At 39.5% G+C, this 6,112-nt stretch overlaps 1 non-coding gene across 1 annotated transcript; it reads right to left on the bottom strand.

Annotated features, from left to right (window-relative positions):
* Nucleotides 1–6,004: 6,004 nt before the first annotated feature.
* On the bottom strand, nt 6,005–6,112 carry LOC120259737. The gene has a single exon (XR_005536290.1). It is a non-coding gene; the product is annotated as a small nucleolar RNA R71 (small nucleolar RNA).

Genomic DNA, 6,112 nt, shown 5'->3' with positions numbered 1-6,112 from the left:
TCTAGTACTAATTGCCCCAATAATTTCTAGAAGATCAATACTTGGTTGGTAGAAAGAATCACTAAACTCAAGTAAAAAAGATAAGGGTAAAACTATTAGGCAGACAAGGATCAAGTTTTCAACAACAAGAGAGCAATGCCCAGGACAATCCCTATGTGCTATAGTGTACTAAATTGCTTCTAGTGTCTACCAAGTACATCCTAAGATCCTTGTGGGTGCTCTAAAGCAATGTTACATCTACAGCTATCATATACGCCATGTTTTTCAAGTGTAACTACAGGCTTCATACACGCCAAGTTTTGCAACTACAGAAGGCAATCGCAACTACGGTAATCCACACACGTCAAGTTTTCCAAGAATACCTATGCAAATCAAACATGCCAATTATGCAACTACATGAATAAACTCAAGAATGCATCACAACGTCGTTGACATTAAAAACAAGTTGTCAAAGTACACTAAGCAACATAGTTCAACATTTATGGACATTGTGGAATAGTTAGCCCCTCATGAATTTATACAACTGAGAAGAATAAATGAATGCATTAAGGTGAGAAATCATGACTTCCCTTTTTATAAAATCTTTTTAGTTGAGCTTCAAAAGCTTCATGGTGAGCTAACTCCACTTCTCTTGGACCTCCAACTTGACCTTGATTACCTTAGATGGTGTGGTGAAGCTTGATCATCATTCCCATCAATGCTCTCCTAGTAGAGAAGAAAACCTCCAAACAAAATATATCCATGAAACCCTAGATATGGGAGTTAAAAAGGGATTTTCTGGCTCAACATGGTCTAAGTACAGTCGTGCTCAGCTTGAGCAAGCCTGTACAAGTGGCACGGAAAGCATAGTTCCTGGAACTCCATTTCAGTGATAATTAAGGGGAGGAAGTATGAAGCACCCATATGCTTGGTCAGTTGCTCAGGCTTCTTCAAATACTTATGATCATGGGGAGAGAGCGCAACCATGCTCTACTTATGCTTGGCTGGGACAATTAAAAAAATATGTATTTTTTGGTTATTTTGTCCCCGATTTTACTCATAATTGCTTTGAACCATTAATTCTTGTACCATGAAAAAATATACCAAGAATAACATCGTACATATCCAAAAAGAGCTAAAAGATAAGCAAAAGCATGAATTGGGAGTAAGTAAGACATGATATTAATTGAAGTCATCATTAACCCTGTGCGATTTACTGGTTTTGCACTGAAATTAATCCCATTGATCTGGAGCCAAGCACGGTCATTAGGACGCTCATCAACACGGGAGTGTTTACATCAAGAAATGGTTATTTAAGCCCTAAAGTTAGAATTCAAAGGAATTTTCTTCTCTCATTCTTGTGGTACCAGTTACGCCAACCGTCAGCATCCTTCGGGGCTAGGTCTGGAGTGGAGGCAAGCGTGAAAAAGGAGGATCGTCATTGACAACCATTGTCAAACCTTTTTTGATGTGATTATTGATAAGTGCTTGTGTGTTAAGAATGCAAAGTGTTCCTTCCTTATGATGAGCATTATTTTTATCATGTTTAAGCGCTAATACATGTGTATTTGTGTTCTTTTTGCGCATTTAGGGTTGTGAAGATGAGTGTTGAGAAAAGAAGTCAAAAGTAGATCGTGAATGCACTATTTGGTGAAATCTTGAAAGGAACAAATGCGAAGACACAAGTGGGGCTCTAAGATACATGAATGTGAGCCAACCTCCATGTAGTCAAGGCATTACAATAAGTTAGAGGGGCACGGAGGCAGTCACATTTACGTATCCCGACTTGTGCATTGATAGCAAGATCTTCACCTATGAGGACTTTGATCGAAGAAGAGTTGCGATCTACGGCATAAATGTGTGACCGTTTATGTTGCCTTGATGAAAGGTGTGGAATTGGGAGTGTTTTGGTGGAGCACTATAGCAGTTACTATAGCAAAACACTGTAACAGTTACTATTCACAGCCGGCTGAAAATCAGGTTTTCAGAAAATCCACACAGGCGTGTGATAATTCCCCATGCCCGTGTGGAGAATCCACAGGGGAATGTGGATGCCCAATTCTAGCCCTATTTAAGCCACAATTCAGCCCGATTTTTGGAGAATCTTTTCACCCTTCTCTCCAACTTCTCCCCATCTTTGGAGAGGCCGTCGGCTAGAGTTTTGAGAGGCTTTTGGTAAGTCTTTGGAGTGGTCCTACGGATTTGACACTGCATTTCTCTTGGAAGAAGGTTGTTGGGGGAGCTTTCATCGGCACCGATCGGGCGAGGTGTGCCTTAGGCCGGACAAGGGGACCTTTGGAGAAGAAGAGGCTACTCCACAAGACCATCGACATGAATACCGAGGGTGTTTCCCTATAGATTACTTGTTTTTACTTTCGATTTAATTATTGATTGTATCTTGTTCATGGAGAGCTAAGCCCCCTAGTGGGTACTTGGATTTTGTAAACCCTTGGATGTTAATGTTTCTTTGACCTTTTATTATGCCTTCCTTAATTGATATTTTTAATTGAGTTTAAATCATGAATGCTTGTTCAATGATTTCTCCCTGAGAGTGACACTAGGGTTGAGAGTTCATCTTGGTAACCTTTGTGGACGTGTGGAATGCCATGAGGGTTAGACAAATATAGATTGGAAAGGTTTGAGAGGGTGAGTCAAGAGACAGCAGAGCGTCCCCATTCCCCTCCGGTGTGATTTATCCTACATCTAATTCCTAGAGTTCTTTGCGGTTACAATAAAGTGATGAACTAAAGCATGAACTCCACTAGGGCTTAGTTGCGCGAGCAACAAAGTGAATCGTTAAAGTGACTTTAGTATCTGGGGCTTAATTGTGACTAGGGGTCTTCTACCTGGACCAAAGGGTTAGATCTACACGTAAGAATAGGGTTTATCACTTGGAATCCCTAGAACTAAATGCAACTTTGCATAGTGTGAGGTGTTGAGATTGAGTGATTTCTCCACCGGGACATAGTGTAGAGTTAGTCACGGTTGACCTTAGGTTTAGGATGGTGTACTTTAGGATTTCCATGACTCATTAAGCATTAGTTAGGAAGCATTATAGTAGGTCTTGCACTTGAAATATTAGTCCTAGGGGGAGCATTGCCCGAGTACCCCACTTCTATCGATTGCCTTTCCTCTCAATTACTTGGGCTTCTTGTTCTTGTTTCTTTTGTTTCTGCTTACATTACACTTTATCAACACAATCATTATTCATCTTCGCTTGGTTGAGTAGCAGTTTTAGTATTTTTATTCCCTACTCCTTGTGGATACGATACCCCACTCACTTGGGATTTATTACTTCAATAAACCCGTGCACTTGCGGCTCACACGCAAGGGGCGTTGTCAATTATGAAGCAAGCAGGGAGTTTAATGACAACCATTGTCAATGACAATCATCTTTCAATGCCCCGGATTATGAACCTTGACGTCTAATGCTTTGATTTTAGTGATATATATTCTTGAGTTAACTTATGGTCTCCCTTTTGTTCATATTGCTTATCTTTCTATGTGTTGATTTCCTTGATGCTTGTATGTTGCTAGCCTAATAAGGGATTTGCTGATAACCGCATGATTGAGATCGATAAGTGCATGGGGCATCAAGTAATACCTCTAGCGCAAACACGAGAAGGTCATATTACCTGGGTTCCCAAGAGTTGCTATTACTTCCTCCTTGATGACATTGTCGAGTCTAACAAAAGTAGGTTTAAAACAAAATAAAAACACTAATAAGAGAGATAACTATAGACAAGTTTAGACTAAGGCACACAACAAAAGTACCTTAAGGAAGGAAAAAATAATGAAAGTACGAGGCCCCAGGTGAGGATCCCCTTTGAACTACTAAAGCTAGAAGAATGATAGAATTAAATAGGCAATGGTGGTTTTGGAACAAAAGACATCCAAAAGTAGGTTACCACGATGGTCACGGTGATTAACCCCTAATCCCATACAAGTACTGGGTCTGAATCACTTCTGCTCAAATCCTTTTATGATTGCATTACTCCTAGGGAAATCTCTAATCAGTGTTAAACTCAATACCTAGGTTCATCCCTAATGGTTAGAGGGTTACGAAATACCCTATGGTCACATTCATACATGCATCTCTTCTAAGCCAAGTATGTCTAGTACAAGGCGATGATCACACAACAAAGTACAACCTAGAAATCAAACAACAGAGTTCCCATACAATTTGATACATCAAAGAACACAAAACTTAACCACAATCAAAACCAAATGGCATAAATGTAAATCACAACATCAATATATTCAAGTTCATCCCAAGGTTCAACAGATGCCTGGAGACCTTGGGAGTGAGAAAAATCTCAAAATACATAGAAAGCCAAAGCAAAATTATAGTAAACTCCCTTCGACTCGTTGACTAGAAGATGGTGATGAGAACTTGTCGATCCCCACCGACAAGCTCCTTGATGATCACCCTAATAGCAACCTTCTTCTACCCCTTGATCTTGCTCCTTAGATCTTCCTTCTCCAACCCCTTGAATCCCTAGAGGATGATAGTGGAGAAAGAATGGCCAAATACTCTTTCAATGAAGCCCTAAGTCCCATTTTAAAATGTTCTCAGGTTGCCTTCACGGCCTTCTTCAAGGGCGTGAAGGAGGCCATCAGAGTCTCGGGAATTTGAAGAAAATTCGTGAATTACTACAGTAAAATACTACAACAACCTGCTATAGTGCTATGCATTCTTCATCCGGTTCAATAAACCCATCAATGAAACCCGAGACTTTGCCCTTTTTCTTCTATTTTGCGTTGTCGAGCTTACCTGGGCATCCTCATGACCTATAAAATGAATAAGACCAATTAAACCACACAAACAGCAACAAATAATCAATCTATACATAAATAGAAAAACAAGAATGCATATAAAATACACACATTTTTGTGTTTATCACTGTGTGACCATTGATTTTTTGTTGCTATTTCCCATCTTATTTGTTATTGCATTTTAAGTTTGCTAGTTAACCGTAAATTTTCACTATTTAGATTGTATTCTCTACTCGTCTAGCTAGGGAGCACATTAGGGAAGGCGTTGAGTTTGCTCCGAGCCTCTGGCAAAGACGGACGTTATCAAACCCTTCGTAGGTATTCACCACGGTTCAAGAAGAAACTCTTGAATCATTGCCTAGTTATTGCATTTGTCAAGTGGATTTATCCAGCACACTATCCTTTCCACAGTTATCTCTTCAACCAAAAACCTTGTCTCTTCTTCATTCTCTATTCTTTTCCCTTTAAGTAGATTAATTAATTCAAACCAATCTTCGAGTCAACTAGATATTAGGAGATGAACAAGTATCGAGAGCTATACGGGTACCTATGGATTCGACTACCTAATCCTATTGGATATACTTTACTACTTGTACAACCCGTGTACTTGCAGATATGCAAGTGGTGTATCATGTTTTTGCCACTGTTGCCAGGAACTGGCAACTCTTTTTTAAATTTTATTTTTGATTTGTGGATTACTGAATTGGTCTACAGGTGTTCATACTTGAACACATGAAGTTCTTTTTCTCCGTTTATGAGTCCTGATCCGGAGTTAGAGAGAACATTGCATAGAAGGTTAAGACAAGTCAATCTCAGAGAAACAGGTTTAGTGGAAATTAGTATTAAGGTTAATCAAAACAAACCAATGGTTGGGAATCAGCAAAAAAGTATTTGAGATTATGCTAGGCTAAAGTTAGAGGGAGCAAGGTCTGGCATTGTTCGCCCTCCTGTGGCGGGGAATAACTTTGAGCTAAAACTGAATTTCATATATATGGTGCAATAGATGTGCTAGTTTGATGGATTTCAAGATGATGACCCGTATGAACACTTGAAGAACTTTATGAAAATTTATGACACATTCAAGGCAAAGAATGTGTTTGAGGATGCAGTTCACCTTTGACTCTTTCCATTCTTAGCATGAGGATGAGCCAAGCATTAGCTAAGTTCCTTGCCATAGGGGTCGATCACTACATGGGCAATGTTGGCAGAGAATTTTCTTACTTGATACTTTCCACCTGCAAAGATTACGAAGCTCAAAAGTAACATATCTTCTTTCAGACTGATGTAGTCTAAAACTATATACGAAGCATAGGAACTGAAATAGGGAATTGTTGAGAAAATGTCCTCAACATGGGAT

The sequence above is a fragment of the Dioscorea cayenensis genome, chromosome 4, assembly GCF_009730915.1.
Source record: "Dioscorea cayenensis subsp. rotundata cultivar TDr96_F1 chromosome 4, TDr96_F1_v2_PseudoChromosome.rev07_lg8_w22 25.fasta, whole genome shotgun sequence".
NCBI classification, from domain to species: Eukaryota; Viridiplantae; Streptophyta; class Magnoliopsida; order Dioscoreales; family Dioscoreaceae; genus Dioscorea; species Dioscorea cayenensis.
Note: the sequence above shows the minus strand (reverse complement) of the source record. Positions and strands in the feature narration are given on the sequence as shown.